The sequence below is a fragment of the Cebidichthys violaceus genome, unplaced genomic scaffold (genome assembly GCF_023349555.1).
Source record: "Cebidichthys violaceus isolate CVI_PGR_0920_01 unplaced genomic scaffold, fCebVio1.0.p SCAF_5, whole genome shotgun sequence".
NCBI lineage: Eukaryota > Metazoa > Chordata > Actinopteri > Perciformes > Stichaeidae > Cebidichthys > Cebidichthys violaceus.
In genome coordinates, this window is record NW_027176705.1 from 17,371,563 (window position 1) to 17,387,822 (window position 16,260).

A 16,260-nucleotide genomic window follows, 5' to 3' on the forward strand; every position below is an offset into this window, starting at 1 on the left:
TTTTGTTCCTCTGACGCGCTGCCAGACAGTATTTCATGTAGCCGCGCGCAGCAGAGCTGGAGGAATGGTCCATGAAAAATGGATGTTGCTGTAACTCTGCAGCTGACAGAGCGACATGCTGCTGCTGCTGGTCGGGACCGAGGAGACGGAGGGGACCGGCTCAGTCTCTACGTCCCCATCGCTCCTTCTCTACCTCCCTCCGCCGCCTCTTCTCTGAACAATTAGGTCTTTAATGAGGCTAATAATGCAATCCAATCAGATCTCATTTGTGCCTCTAATGCGTTCTTGTTTCCATCGCTCAAATCATATTGCGAGAGTTTTTAGTTCTAATGTGGCTTGATATGAATTTAACCACCCAGCAGCTTTTTAGCTCGGGGATCATTAAAGCTTAATGTAATCTAATCTACTGCAATACACAGTGCAGCAATGGGACCGAGGGCCGGCTGACCGCTGGACTCAATCAGGTGCTGTGGCTGCAGGAGGAGACTCACTTTGATTGATTTGCACGGCAAAAAAAACATCTTTCAGCTTTTTATGGATCTGTGCTACAAAAACAAATTCACGTTAAGCTGTTACGATATAGTTTGTATCCATCTTTTAGCCTTCCTATGACACTTTCTGGTAAAATAGCAAAAACAGCTGGGATTTCTGTGGATACACCTCTTTAAAAGTTAAGACTTCTGATGGAGCCCGAGGCCTCCATCAATAAGTCCCCGTCACAAGGTCAAGGTGAACAGACACAAGGTCAGTTTGAGTCACAGCTGGATGTCTGATAAAAGTGTCTCCTCATTCTGCCTCCCCTTCTGTCTGTCTGTCTGCCTGTCTCTGCCTTCATCCCGGCGGAGTCGTCAGGGCGGTTAATAATTGAACATGTGCCGGGAAAAGAGATGGAGAGGGCAAAAAAAAAAACAACAGCCTTCTCAAAGTGCTTCTCTCGTTCTTTCATGCCCTCTCTCTCTCTCTCTCTCTCTCTCTCTCTCTCTCTCCCCATATGTGTGTGTGTGTGTGTTTTGTCTGCTATACCCACTTTAAAATATTCATGTTGCCATTTTACATTTTAGCCATTGGGCTGACGCTGTATTCCAGAGCTCCTTACAATGGGTGCAACAGCAAAAATAAAGTCCAGTTCTCAGATCAGCTACATCACCGGGGATTCATGCCGAGGAGACGAGGCCTTGACCTGAACACAGACCCACCGTGTTTTTAGCGTGACTCTGTTGATTTTACCAGCACAGGCATGACTTTGAAAGACCACGCCCACTTGTTGACAGCGTTCCCGCGGTTGTGTTGTCAGTGGCAATGGTGTTGGCGGCCCAGTGACGCGTCCGCACATCTTCATGAGCTGAAGCGAAACACGTGGAGGTACATTTACAAAGCAACAATGGCTGAGCTGAACAGGACTAAAGGCTGTGGCCTCTCACTCAGTCGTAACATCCAGACCTGCGCTCTCACATCATCAGTCTTCCCGGTGTAATGCTCTGCTGTGCTATCGATCCGTCGGTGATTGCTTATCTCTTTGCAGTGGAGTCGCTTCCCGTCAACACATTTCCTCTTATATGGACACTGTCACTGTGTGTGTGTGTGTGTGTATGTGTCACTCTCCTCTCCATCTATCAACATTATGATCAAAACTCAAACTCACCAATTACTATTCATTCGCATTCTACACTTTTACCGTACACAACATGTAATTTGGTGTTTTGTTTTTTGTGTGTGTTTGCTGGTATGAATGATGTGACCTCGCCACTTGTCCCTGATTGGATGAACATTGGCCAAAGCTTTGGCTGGTGAACCATAGATTAAGCCCTGTGGACATCCATGTAGCTCACTTTCTTGGACTGAGACGCATCTAATTAGTTTTACTTTCAACAAATCAGATTCATTGGTGTGATAACAAGACATAAGCTTGGATCCATACTCTAAACTAAATACAATACAATACTAAATCCATACTAAAAGACCCTCAAATTGAGTGGACTGTTGTGTTCTCCCACAATGCAATGCACAAAGCTGCTCACAGCTGGAAGACACAGATTATGGACGTTTGTGAAACAACACGAGGAACACCAAACTGCCAAACCAGTATACCAAGATGATTAGTATGTAGTACTTTATAGACTTAGTATGTAGTACAGTACACCAAATTCATGTCAAGAAAGAAAATCCAAAAACTTGATCCTCCAGGAACAATAGATATCTGCAATACATTTTATCCCCAATCCATGCAACAGCTGTCGAGACATTCCACTAAAAATCAAAAAAGTCAACCTGATTGTGGCACGAGATGCAAAAGTCACACGGTCGCCAACATCGGCACGATTCATCCTCTGGGGACCATGAATGTCTGTTTAATATTTAATGACAATCCAGTTGTTGTTCAAATATTTCAGTGTGGACCACGTCCACACTAACCAGCTACCCAGAGCATCTGCTCTGATGACCCCCACAGCCCTGTGATCACATAGGCCAACACAACGATGTGCACACAACACACCACCAATTAGAAGTGAGCTACAGTAGCAGAAGGTTCATGCTAGCTCAGCTAGCTAAGATAGAAAACACAGTCCCAAATTCTGAGAGAAGACTAAGGACTTTTATTTGTAACGTCACTTCATTTCCTCTCCTGCTGCTGTCTGTCCATCCCACTCTGAAAGTCACTTCCTCTTTAACACGCTACGGTCAAAGCTGATGTAACACAACATCCGGCCGACCCCCCCCCCCGATGGCTGTCACTCTCCTTTAACTGACGGCTGCCGTAAGGCCCCAACTGCCGGGCTCAGCCTGTGGAGAGATTAAAGTCAGCGGAGAAAGAGGATTTACTCTCCACTGTTTTCTCTCCTCTCTCTCTCTCTCTCTCTCTCTCTCTCTCTCTCTCTCTCTCGCTCCTTTATCTGTCTCTTCTCTCATGCTTTCTTTGTGTCACCTGATGCCATCCGCGCCCTCTCTGTCCTCTACGTATGCGGGGTATGTCCAGTAACCAGAATGAGAGGGTAAGTAACAACCCAAATTGACCTGTACTTAACGGCTCACAGGAAGTGATACAGTTTCCTTAACAGGAAGTGAGCGGCATGAGCCTCCCGCCACCTGCAGAAACAAATTCACGTGTTCTAATCAACGGGGTTAAGGTTACAAAAACACCATACAGATGATAAAACGCCTCCCGTCTAGCAATAAGTAACAGATTGAAGCGTGATGGGAGAACACTGGGTAGAATGGAGACATTAAAAGGGCACCGATGAATTATTGATTCAAATATTAATAGCATTAATCCTAAAAGATGTGAAAGGGAGACGCGGAGACGAGAGATTAAGGACACGACCTCGATGAGCAAAACAGGTAAGAACCTGCTGAACACAGCAGCCTATGCATTAGTTGTTATTGATGTGTTTTATAAAGGACTGAATCCCCGTCTGCCTCATTGAACAGTGAAAAGCATGCAGACTGCTACGTCGTCGAGACTTGTCTGTCTCCGTTTGCCTCCCGCTCATCGGCCTTCGCGTCTTCTTCCTTCCTACGACGGCTTTTCGTTTGAACTAGGTGAGTTTGTGTCACGGCGTGTGGACCAGAAGCGGTATCAAGAACGGAGCGGCGTACAGTTTTTGGCGCAGCGCTCCAGAAGGGGGCCTGGATTAGCACCGTCATACGCCGACACGATTAACACGCAGCCCCGATCGGGGAGGAACACAACGACAAGCTATTTCGGGGAACAAAGAAAAATCCCTTCAAAGCACGTAAAATGGGAAAAACAACGAAGCTGCTAAACACCCAGTTTAAGGCTCGTACAGGAAGACGCCATGATGAAGGAGCCTTGCTGTGTCTTTACATCGAAGCTATTTCACCGGCTGGTTTGAGTAAAACTTGCAATTTTAGACACTAGTATGAAAAACAGTTTATTACCGTTTATTTATTAAGTGCATTAAATGGGACTTAAAAAAATTGGTTTCAATAGGATGTCATGTGGGACGGAACACACACATAAGTTGAGGAGAAAAGGCCTTTTTGTTTCATTTGATAGGAGAGGCCGACGGTTTAAAGTCACCATTAAGCCTTTAATCGTCTCCTCTGCCGTTTGGAGGAGCTCATTTTCAAATGCGATATCTCGTTGGAAAAATGAGTTGTACTGAAACCCAAAATGATGGAGCCATCTCTGGCTGAACGATCCATTGAGGCTGATGAACGGGACATGGGGACGCTCTGACTGCACGGAGACTCGCCGTCAGGGAAACCAGGTCAGCTTGTCGGTTGTATGTTTCTCCCGGGTTTACAGGACTCACTAACCTAAAGAGATGTTCAGGCCGCGGCACTTTTCTCTCTCTCTCTCTCTCTCTCTCTGTCATGCATTTGTTTCGTTTTTCTTTTTGCGGATTAGTCGGAGAGGCGGCGTGAAAATGAGACGGTGGGCACAGCGTGACTGGAAATTAGCAGAGCTATTTCTGCTTCGTATAATTGCGATCAAAGCTGGTTGTGTATACGGCAATCGTGCGGCACTAGAGTGAACCCCGGGCGAGTGAGCGGCGGCACTTTAACCCTCGGAGGAGGAGCAGCGAAGATTTCAGCACAGTTACATGTCTTTGCTCTTACTCTTGCACATCTCTTACCTCAGCAGTGTTGCACACAAAAAGAAAACACTGAAGGAAAGAGAGGTGATATTAATTGAAATATGAATGATGAATAAGAACAGGGCAGAATTGTCTCTAAGTAGACATCCGGCTCTCTTCTGTCCGTTTAGACGCAAAGTAAAGGAGACTGCAGACTCACCATGCAGCACTGTGTGTGTGTGTGTGTGTGTGTGTGTGTGTGTGTGTGTGTGTGTGTGTGTGTGTGTGTGTGTGTGTGTGTCGGTTAACACTCGGGTGTGCGGGCGTCGGAGGGTCCAACATCTCACCGCATCAAAGCAGAACCATGTTTCATTATTCACTGGCTAGAGGCAGGTCAACATTATTAATGCAACAGTGTGTGAGTACATGCAGAACATCCAGTGTGTGTGTGTGTGTGTGTGTGTGTGTGTGTGTGTGTGTGTGTGTGTGTGTGTTTCAGTACACGTCTGCACACGTGTGTACGGTACGTGTGCTCTTGTTTTTTGTTTTTTTTCTTTCCATCCCATCCCCTCTGCGTTATTGGTGCCGCAGTCGGTCTCAGTGTGCTCCAGCCTGATCCCATTATATATTTATATGATATATTATATATTTTCATAGGTTTTTCCAATTTAATGCATCTAATAATAGAACTGTGAGAGACCACCGGGGGTCCCCACCTGGCTTAACAGAAGTAATGCTCCTTGAAATGAAGGAATGAAGGAATGGTTCCACAGACGCGTGCTTTCATTCGGTGTCTGTCTGCCATGTAAACAACAGAGGAGACACAAGAGAACACTTGGGTTTGTGCGTCTTCCGGGGTCTGTGCTGGAGCAGCAGGGGCGTAGTTAGGGCGTAGTTAGGGCGGATGGTGGGCGAACGAAGCGCAGAGCTCCGACAGCAGAGTCCGGGATTTCTCTCCTCTTTTGACCTCAACTTCTACGAGACGGGGACGTCTCTGCTCAGGACACCAGAGGCACCGTTTCAGAGTCTACTTCATCTGTTAACTATAAACTTCATTTATACAACACATCTGAGTCCAGGACAAAGGATCTGACGCTCACTGCTATTCTGTTACTGAAATAAAACATTGTTCTAATGCCAGAAACATATATTAATTCAGTCATATATTTTACCTCCATCACAAGCAGACATAAAATATATATATATATCTCTATATATATATCTATATATCAGTTTTTCACAGTCCCACACACTCTACCTCCATGTCGACATACAAGCAGTAAACAAATATGCCAAGACGTGACTGGGCCAGAGAGCATGATGGGAGCCTGAGGGCTGAGCTATTCAGACAGAACACACCCAGCCCTTCATGCCTGACTGCTCATGTGTATACATGTAACAGCCACACACACATTCATACGCAAATGCTGTGCACAAAGATGCTTTACTAGTCTGATTCTATTACTAGAATGAAGAGGAAACAGTGGTGGATGGAGTTAGGGCCAACAGTCATTTCAGTCTGACCGATCAAGAACCTGGATGCATCAAAAAAACTCAATTTGCCGACGATCTTTATCACGTTCAACTTCAAAACCAGACAGTGAAATGATAACGCCGACATGGTGGTCTGAATTATATGTAGTCTAGATGCAATCAGTGAACAGATCTGAGACTTACATGTGAACAGAATGCACTCGAGCCAAGGCTGTGAGTCATTTCATTATTCCACATGTAATTCCATTCAGCGACACGTCAAAAGGCTAACAGGGTTCCGTACACCTTCGGTTCTAACACGGTCAGAGAGCGGCTTCATAATGAGGCCTCCTCGCTTCCACCCAGGCTGAACCGCAGCGGTCGGATGTGAACGGAACGAGGCAGAAAAGCTCACACGGCGCTCGTTCTCGTGCCCACAGCAGCGCCTGTTGTGCCAATATGGCGTCGGCGAATTAAAACCTTCCCTACGGAGAGACAGGAAGGAAGCGCATCGGGAAATCTCCTGTGGAAAATCACAGAGGCAGTCAGGGGGACAGACGAGCGAGCGTGTTATTTCAACGCTGTATTACGGTGAAAAGCCACCAAAACGAACACGTTGGATGTTATTACTATAATCTCAGACCCTAAAGGGCTCATCTGTAACACTGGGTCGAGGTACAAGGTCACAACATGACGTGTGGGAATGCTGCATGCGACTTTGAACACCTTCACGGTGACGCAGCATCACGAGACCCAAATGACAAATGTCTCCCAGCATTCAGCCGCTTGTTTTTGGTCTCAGCTGAGCAGGGATGATGAGGCAGATTGCATTTCTGACATTTCCTGGTTATATAATCCAAAGGAGGACGGACAGACAGAAAGCTACGGCGGGAGGGCGGGCTTGGATGGAGGCGGGCAGATTAACCACAGAAATGGACGGAGGACAGAGACGCGTGCAGAGGTGGAGCGCTCGCTCAGAGAAGCACACATTACGAACGCTGAAGCGGTTCTAGAAACACCTCTGAAGGGGGTCCGAGGGGGCGTTACGGCGGATCGTCCAGCGTCTCCTTCAAACGCTGAGATCCGTCAACGTGTTGGTTGATCAGTTAGGCTGAATGATGTGCAGGCAGGGGAACATGGCGGTGTGGGACGTACAGGAGATCCAAAGCAATCATCCTGTGGCCTGCAGGGATAATCACTGCAAAGCCCCACTGTCCCATTCACTGAGGATAAAACCCACTGGATTAATCTGTAGGCCTACAGGATACACACACACACACACACACACAGGGGGGGGGGGGGGGGGGGGGGAGGGGAGAGAGAGAGAGAGAGAGAGCGAGAGAGAGCGATGCCTCACAACACTTACATAACACATGGGTGGACCACTCTCTTCTACTTTACCTCCCTCGTACACGCTTTCCCTTTTTCTTACCCATTCACGTCCTCTCTCTCCACTTTCTGCTCCCACTAACAAAACCTACAGTGCATGTGTGATGCACGCACACACACACACACACACACACACACACACACACACACACACACACACACAATCTCTCTCTCTCTCTCTCTCTCTCCACCGCCCCCGCCTTCCCACCGGTTCTTCTCCTCTCTCTTCCTGCATTCGAATGGACACCTGTCAACATGCTGCTCTTTACATGCTGTTCATTTGGACACTCACACATACTCAGTGCTGACAGGCCCTTATAGTACACTATATATATATATATATATATATATATATACATGCATATTTGAATAGAATCTAGGTACATGTACACGTACATGTGACATACAGGGTTGTGTACATAAGACCACATTTCACCAAATGTACATCCCTTCCCTTTTTCCCTTCTCCTCTGACACAATTGCTGTTCTCCATTGTCGGGGATGGAAGGGATTCATTTATCATTGCTTTATTTTATTTGTGTGTTTCTTATTCAAAGTAGTTTGTGTTTGAGAAACCTCAATAGATGAACTGTTAAGAGGGCAAAGAGAGGGATGAGGAGCAGAGGGATCGAGTTACTACAGATCTGCCGTGTCATGCCGAGTCATAAAGCGTGGATCACAATTTAGAATATCTGAAACGATCCGTTTCGGCGATGGAGTGTCGGGATCGGAATACAGAGTCCGTCTCTGTTTCTGTGAAGGGAAAGATGGGTCGGTGAGCGCACTACGCCGCGTTCACATCCCTCTCCATGACGGTTCTCAGGCCTCTTAAGCTGACCGAGCGCATCGTGTGGATCCTTGAGCTTGTAAAACCATTGCTCCGCACACATTGCCGGAGAAAAAAAACTAAAAAAGCATTAGCTGTGAAGTCCCAAATCCTACAGTTGTGAACAAGTAAACATGTCTGCCCACTGCTCTAGACTGTCAAACCACAGCTTTCCCCTCACGCTCATGTAACATGGATACCAAGTCACTCCAACTCACAAGAGTAAAGTCACGAGTCATTGGCGTGTAAGAGAGTAGCGAGCCCTAAAGTCATGTGACTCAAGTCCACACCTCAGTAAGTAGCACCAACGGTTTAACTCAAGAACACACTGAGTGGGCTTCTAAAAACAGCTGTCCCTCCCATAGAAGAGGCAATTATAGCCCAAGATGACAAACTATTCTGATGAATAATGCGCCATTAACAGGTTTCAAGAGGCCGTGTCCAAAACAAATCTGTACATAAAAATCCCACATGGTTAGAAAAGCGTCAGTTGCCAAGAACGGACTGCAGACGTGATCTCCCTGCTCGTTTCTACTGCTGGAGGCTAATAAGTGAGCAACACGCACTGAGAGAGGAGATTGTGATCACGGTGCCTTCTTGGATGTTACTGTTCTTCTTTCTTTTCTACCATCTGGCACTTTTGTAGCAGATCACTATTGAAATTCAACAAGGAGAGAGCAAAAAGAAGGAGACGCACGAATAACGAGGGGAATTAATTAAACGCTGCGACTGTGAAAAGGGACAAGAGGAGGGGTGTGCAGCCGTCGGTGTGCGGATGCCTCTGTGTTGTTCTGCCCACAGATGTAGCGGGAGGCTGGTGGCAATTTCTCACCAGTCTTCTGTGGGCAGGGTGATGGATGGGTGCTGAGGAGGAGGGGGGGGTGTGTGTGTGTGTGTGTGGGAGGGGGGGGACATCCGAGGAAGGAGCCATTTTCTCAGCTGGAAACAGATTATTGGTGCGCCTCGACTTCACGTTCACGTGTGGAGGATCGGAGCAAAAACAAGAAACGAACGAGAAATCACAACTAACCAGGTTTTATCTGACACTCCAAAGCCTTTTTAATACTTCACCAGCCAGACGGGTGTTTAGGAGAAAAACTTCTAAAGTGCCTGGTAGAGTCACACCGAACTACTCAGCGCTCCAATGCAAACCACTGAATGTCCCTCTACAAAAAAAAGAACATTTTTTGAAATGAGTAAAACACAATTTCTGAGACTAAGACCGTCTTTGTCACAAAACAACAGCATATACAAAATATATGACATCTCATGCATATCTCATGTACTGTATAACGCTGCCTTCCAGACACTCCGGGTTCACGGCGCCAAAAAAAACATGTCTGACGTGACAAACTGATGCGAGCTAAACATACTTTACGTTTATTTGTAGTTGTTGGTCAGATAACACGAGAAGGTAACTTCTTCATGACGTCGGGGTCGATGGAGTTGACAAGTAGGAACTCTTTGAGTGGCGTTCCATCGTAGTGTTTCTAGCAGGAAGTCAAAGATATTGTATTTCTGAGGTGTCTGGCATAATCTCTTCTACAAATTATATTTTTGCTTCACAACTTAACACACAAACCCAAAATAAATAGCTCTTGCCACATGGCAAGTGCTCACTGATGTGCTGCTAGAGGTGTAGAAGACTTTCATCTGGAGTCTTTGGCATCTTGATTTGTAGCACGCTTTAAATAAAGATTATGAACGACGTAGAGGCGATGTGTTTACTGTCAACACTCACACACTAACAGTTTCACACACAATGACTTTAACTGAAGGTGGCATGAATATACTCACTCTGTTGCTCTGTAAACTAAATCCAGTTTATTGTCCTCCGTCGTCGTGCACACACCAAAGCGTGTCCTATTTGTAGTGTTCAAGCTCTGATTTCTAAGTGATTACAAGTGTTTTCACAGGTGCATTATGGGTGCAGGCGGTTGCTAATTGGGTGTTTGATTTCAGTGGCAGTGTTTAGCAAACAGCACAGGCAGTCTTTTAGTTTTAAACGACGTCTTTAATGTAGTTAACCGTGCGTAGCTTGTAACTTTGTGTAGGAGTCACTGTGCTGAATGATGCAGTGTGTTCAGCTCTAAGGAGGCTGGGTGTGTTTCAGTTGACTGAGGTATCGCCGTGCGTTGAGTGCTCCGTGGTCACTTCCTGTCCTAATTGAACTATCTATCTGTTTACTCCTGGAAAACAAACAACACCGGGCTGCCAAACAACGACAACATACACACACACACACACACACACACACACACACACACACACACACACACACACACACACACACACACACACACACACACACACATGCGTTGACCTGCTTAAGGGTTGACTTGAGCTCTTTGTCCTTTCTGACATTACTGGAACACGGATACGGTGGCGGGACGGGAAACAGGGAGGGCCAGAACTCTGAGTGACGCTCTGTCTTTCCTGGAATGGAGGTGTGCTTCTCTTCTAGAATAAAAGGTCTGTGAGAGGTGTGCTTCTCTTCTAGAATAAAAGGTCTGTGAGAGGTGTGCTTCTCTTCTAGAATAAAAGGTCTGTGAGAGGTGTGCTTCTCTTCTAGAATAAAAGGTCTGTGAGAGGTGTGCTTCTCTTCTAGAATAAAAGGTCTGTGAGAGGTGTGCTTCTCTTCTAGAATAAAAGGTCTGTGAGAGGTGTGCTTCTCTTCTAGAATAAAAGGTCTGTGAGAGGTGTGCTTCTCTTCTAGAATAAAAGGTCTGTGAGAGGTGTGCTTTTCTTCTAGAACAAAACGTCCGTGAGAGGTGTGCTTCTCTTCTAGAATAAAACGTCTGTGAGAGGTGTGCTTCTCTTCTAGAATAAAACGTCTGTGAGGTGTGCTTTTCTTCTAGAACAAAACGTCTGTGAGAGGTGTGCTTCTCTTCTAGAACAAAACGTCTGTGAGAGGTGTGCTTCTCTTCTACAATAAAACGTCTGTGAGAGGTGTGCTTCTCTTCTAGAATAAAACGTCTGTGAGAGGTGTGCTTCTCTTCTAGAATAAAACGTCTGTGAGAGGTGTGCTTCTCTTCTAGAATAAAACGTCTGTGAGGTGTGCTTTTCTTCTAGAACAAAACGTCTGTGAGAGGTGTGCTTCTCTTCTAGAACAAAACGTCTGTGAGAGGTGTGCTTTTCTTCTAGAACAAAACGTCTGTGAGAGGTGTGCTTCTCTTCTAGAATAAAACGTCTGTGAGGTGTGCTTTTCTTCTAGAACAAAACGTCTGTGAGAGGTGTGCTTTTCTTCTAGAACAAAACGTCTGTGAGAGGTGTGCTTCTCTTCTAGAATAAAACGTCTGTGAGAGGTGTGCTTCTCTTCTAGAATAAAACGTCTGTGAGGTGTGCTTTTCTTCTAGAACAAAACGTCTGTGAGAGGTGTGCTTCTCTTCTAGAACAAAACGTCTGTGAGAGGTGTGCTTCTCTTCTAGAACAAAACGTCTGTGAGAGGTGTGCTTTTCTTCTAGAACAAAACGTCTGTGAGTACAGAAAGATATTCTGAAGTCCTGCCTTGATTGTTTCTTATATCAACAAGGCTCATTTTCACAACATCACACATAATGAGGCAGACAAAATAACTATGTTTCTACAAATATTGTTTCACTGAGTCAGAGAGGTAACTATATATATACATATACATATATATATATATATATATGTATATACATATATGTATATACATATATATATATATATATGTATATATATATGTTCCTGTATGGAGACAGGAACAGAGCTGTGCCAGACAACAACAGTGCTTTTCACCACAAAGTACACTATACTCTCCCAGAACACAGACAGACAGTAATGTAAACATAAAGTCAAAAGGGAATCATCACATCGCAGCCAGAGACAGCCTCTCCCCCATCACAACACCCCGTGGCCATGACTACTCCTAAGAGAGCGATGCAAAACAATGTCCATCTAAATTCCCATCGACCACAATGTGAAAACGCATGGCGGAAATCAATCCTCTTGCTTCTCAAAGGCAGATCTCGTTCTCTTCTTGTCGCTCGTGAAGTGCCTCGTTCCGCCTGGTTTCACCCCCCCCCCAACACACACACACACACACACACACACACACACACACACACACACACACACACACACACACACACACACACACACACACACACACACACACACACACACACACGTGCTTAATGAAAAATAAAGAGACTTTGACATCTATTTCAACACCAACAGCTCTGATTTGTTGGTGAGGCTCACGTGTTTGTCTGCCAGCTCGAGCTCGTTTGCTCCGGAGCTGTCCGCGGTGCTGAAACACCACTCCAACCGTCCGCCTCCCCGCGCGACCTTTTAGAGAGAGAGAAACAGCTTCCCTGAGGCTGCCTTATCCTTTAATTTAATCCTTATAACAAACAACTACTTTAATCCTGTAATATATTTAAGACGGAAGCTCCCCTGCAAACACGGACACAGAAAACGCCACAAAGTTCGACGCTTAAAGCGCATTAATCGGCGGTGAGGGAACTACAGCAACACCACGGGGACATTTACACTGATTTCGCCTTCAGATGTGATTTTGGAGGCTTTGGAAATTAGCAGAGACATTAGCTTTAATAACAGACATTCAAACAGTCGCCGGAGGAAACTTTAACAAGACAGCCACATATTTTATGAATAATTCAAAGTTCACGTGGTGTTGTTCTGTTTATTTTTCTTAACAGTGGACTCAAAGAAAAGCCGAACTAGTCCAACCTACCTTGTTTATTTTGTACTGCTCCTCTTCTTCTTCTTTTTATTTTGCTGTATTTGTTTCGTCACAGGATGAAAATGTCCGTCCGTGCTGCCGCTCCACTCAACGGGACTGTCCCCGGTGGAAACGCGCCCTCCTCCTCCACCAACAAGTGTAAAGCGAGCCGGACGAAGAAGTCAAACACTTCCTGTTAATGTTTTACAAAATAAAACCGTGTAGAGGCGCCTCCCTGTGAGGTCACATTAGACGTATAGTTCGTTTACTCGGGCGTGTTGCGACGAACGACGCCTTCATGTTGACTTTCTCCACCAGCTCCGTTTCCCGCCCAACTTCAGCTGCCATTTAAATGCGTTTCAATAACTGGACGTTAAGCCGACTCGCCACCTCCTCGGATATCTGTTATTCTTGTAAAGCTAGCTGACACCTTCGAATATCCCAAAAAGCAGACTAAACATCTTGTTATTGATATGATCATGATCATAATTGTTAATATTGCTGTTGTCTTTACTCAAATTATTATATTAAATGTTATTCTAATGTGTTTATTATAATTCAATGAAAATATTTAAAGTAGGTTTGACGTTTTTTTTCTTTCACATTCGTGTCTGTTGGATATTTTGGTGGCTTCTACTTTGGTAGTGACATCACCTGGCTTCCTGCCTCATTGGTGGTAGATTGATGCTGCTCACAAAATGGCCGCGCCCTCTGATGTCACAGCGAGTGGATAAAAGATAGAAGATTCCACACGCATCTGTAGAGCACAGTATTAGTTCATTACATCTGAGACTGATAAAACAAAATGAATAACTTCAGTTAAAAAAAAGAGGGGGGGAGTACTTAAAACATAACTAGTATTTTTAATAAAGTAGGCTAGCATTAATGTTTGCTTTTAATATAACAATACATTTATTTTTTAAAAGACAGCCCATTCCTTTTAAAAGCTTCAAAAACAAGCAACATTTGTTTTTCAAGCAGGATGAGTAAAAAAAACCCATTAAAAACACTGAATAATAAAATGTAACTATTAATTAAAAATATATACTAAAATGCAAATATATGAATCGGTATTCAGGACATACATTATCAACAGGCATACATACAATCTGGAGTCCTGCATTAAAATGCACTGTGAGCGACAGACAGACAGAGAGAGCTGGAGTGACGACGCAGAGAGTCACAGTGTGCAGCGCTCCGTCCTCTCAGTCCTCTCTGTCCTCTCAGACCTTTTAGTCCTCTCTGTCCTCTCAGTCCTCTCCACTCAGCTGACCTTCTTTCCATTTGTGCAGGAAATAACCTGCTGAGACTCTTCAAATGGCACAAAGTTCTGCAGGTACCACCTGAGACACACTGATGTCTGCACATGCACGTACACACACATGCACGCACACGCACACGCACACACACACACACACACACACACACACACACACACACACACACACACACACACACACACACACACACACACACACACACACACACTTAGTGGTTCAGAGAGACTGACCCACTGATGGCTGAGGGGGCAAGGCTTCCATTAGAGCAGCCGTGATCTCAGACCTGATACCTTAAATGCATCACCTGATCCCACTTCATGGCAATAATATAAAATATGAAAATCATGGGAGTCAGACAGCATCCCACACTCCAGGCTGTCTTTGATGGAACTATCATCAGACGCTTCAGAGTCCCTCAGTGCAGGCTCAACCGCTTCAAGAACTCCTTTGTCCTGCTGTCCATCAAAGCCCTAAATGTCAAGCTAGCCAAAGTCCTCTAACGCTGATTTTATCTTAACTGGTCACATGATGATTCTATGTTGATGAGGCTGCTCTGCTCCTATACTGTACATATGATGTACTCTTGTACAGGTGTGTTGTATCTTATTTTTGTTATTTTTGTGTCCAAGACAAATTTCCTTCGGGACAATAAAGTGTGTCTTAACCTAAACCTTAACATTGCCTGTAATATTCATCCCAGCAGTCACATGTGTGCCCATAGAGATCCTCCTCACTGTTTGGCTCCTTGACTTTAATCAAATACACGTCAGTCAAATGACCAAAAAGACCCTGTCAGGAACCGAACTAAAGAAGGGTGACGGGCTCTCTCTCTCTCTCTCTCTCCGAGCTGAATGTGATGAATTATAGATCAAAAGCACGTGAAACGTTGCACAATCATTTCATAAATCAGCTTCCCGAGAGTGTCTCCTCAGCCAGTTAGCTGGAAGCGTGGACATTCGGTGTTGTTGTTGTTTTTGTCTTTTTGGTATGAAACTTTAGCCCGATGGTTAGAACCATTTGCGTCCTGTGTGACCTTTACTTCTGCAGCTGTGTACAGCGAGTGAAGCAGAAATGAGATTCTTTAATGTAACAGCACTCGGGAGGTCAAAGGTCACGATCTCCGTGAAGCTCGTGTCAGGGAGGTGACGTCAGAGACGTGCAGAGGCGAGGACAGACGTCCTCTCCGCCCCGTCTCTGTGCGGCTGTTTCTCACCTCCCGGTTCAACACGTGTGTCTGCTGAACACATCACAAGCTGCCCTCAGCACAACGTCTTCCTGACGTTTCCTTTTCTAGCAGCAGAACCTCCAGTTAGCCCGTCGGGTCGTATAGGAGACATCAGGATCTGGAGACGGATCGACCGTCTCTGCGCCGCGCGTGGCTCAGATCATTACCAGCCCATCGGAGAAACCCATTACAGACCTCCCTCCTGCATTAATGATCCAGTGAGTCTCACTCGCTGTGTGGCCTCAGATTGAAACGCGACAGATTTGAGATGTGAACAGAATCACAAAAATGGGCCACTGATCAAAAGAACAAATCTAGACGCTTCCCCCAGAAATGACCATTCTGTGTTGGTGACATGTCACAGTAGTGTTGCTCAGGCTGTCAGTCACCCCTCTACCACAGGAAACGACTGTGCTGCTGCATGCTGTGTCTCACAACACGGGCTCCGCTCAACAGCCGCTTCACCGACTGGAGTGCTTCCAAAACCTGCAACAGTACCGGGCCCACCATGATGATCCATATCTGTAGAGAATCACTGTTAAAGTTTGTAATTCATTAGTTCAACAGCCTACTCACTGTATCAAAAAGAGAAGAATCCGTGCAGCCTGGAGCTCTCACCACAGTGACAACAACAGAAATAAGATTGTATTAAATACAATATGCACAGCCTATGTATCCACATACTGAGTGTGCTCTAACCGTATCTGTACACCACGTGTGAAAACTACAGCAAGTGAGCCGAGAGATACAAACAATGAGTCAAACGATTAGAAGAGATAATGAACAAAACTGTTCCAATAGCTCAAGCTAAAGTTAAT

At 45.4% G+C, this 16,260-nt stretch overlaps 1 protein-coding gene across 1 annotated transcript in view; it reads right to left on the minus strand.

Moving 5' to 3' along the window:
* LOC137887561 (synaptosomal-associated protein 25-A-like) overlaps positions 1 to 13,102 on the minus strand; it is a 30,241-nt gene extending 17,139 nt beyond the window's left edge. Inside the window, exon 1 of the mRNA XM_068730647.1 lies at positions 12,950 to 13,102. The gene's annotated coding sequence lies outside the window, so the exon portion shown is untranslated. The remainder of the gene's footprint in view (positions 1 to 12,949) is intronic.
* Positions 13,103 to 16,260: the final 3,158 nt, after the last annotated feature.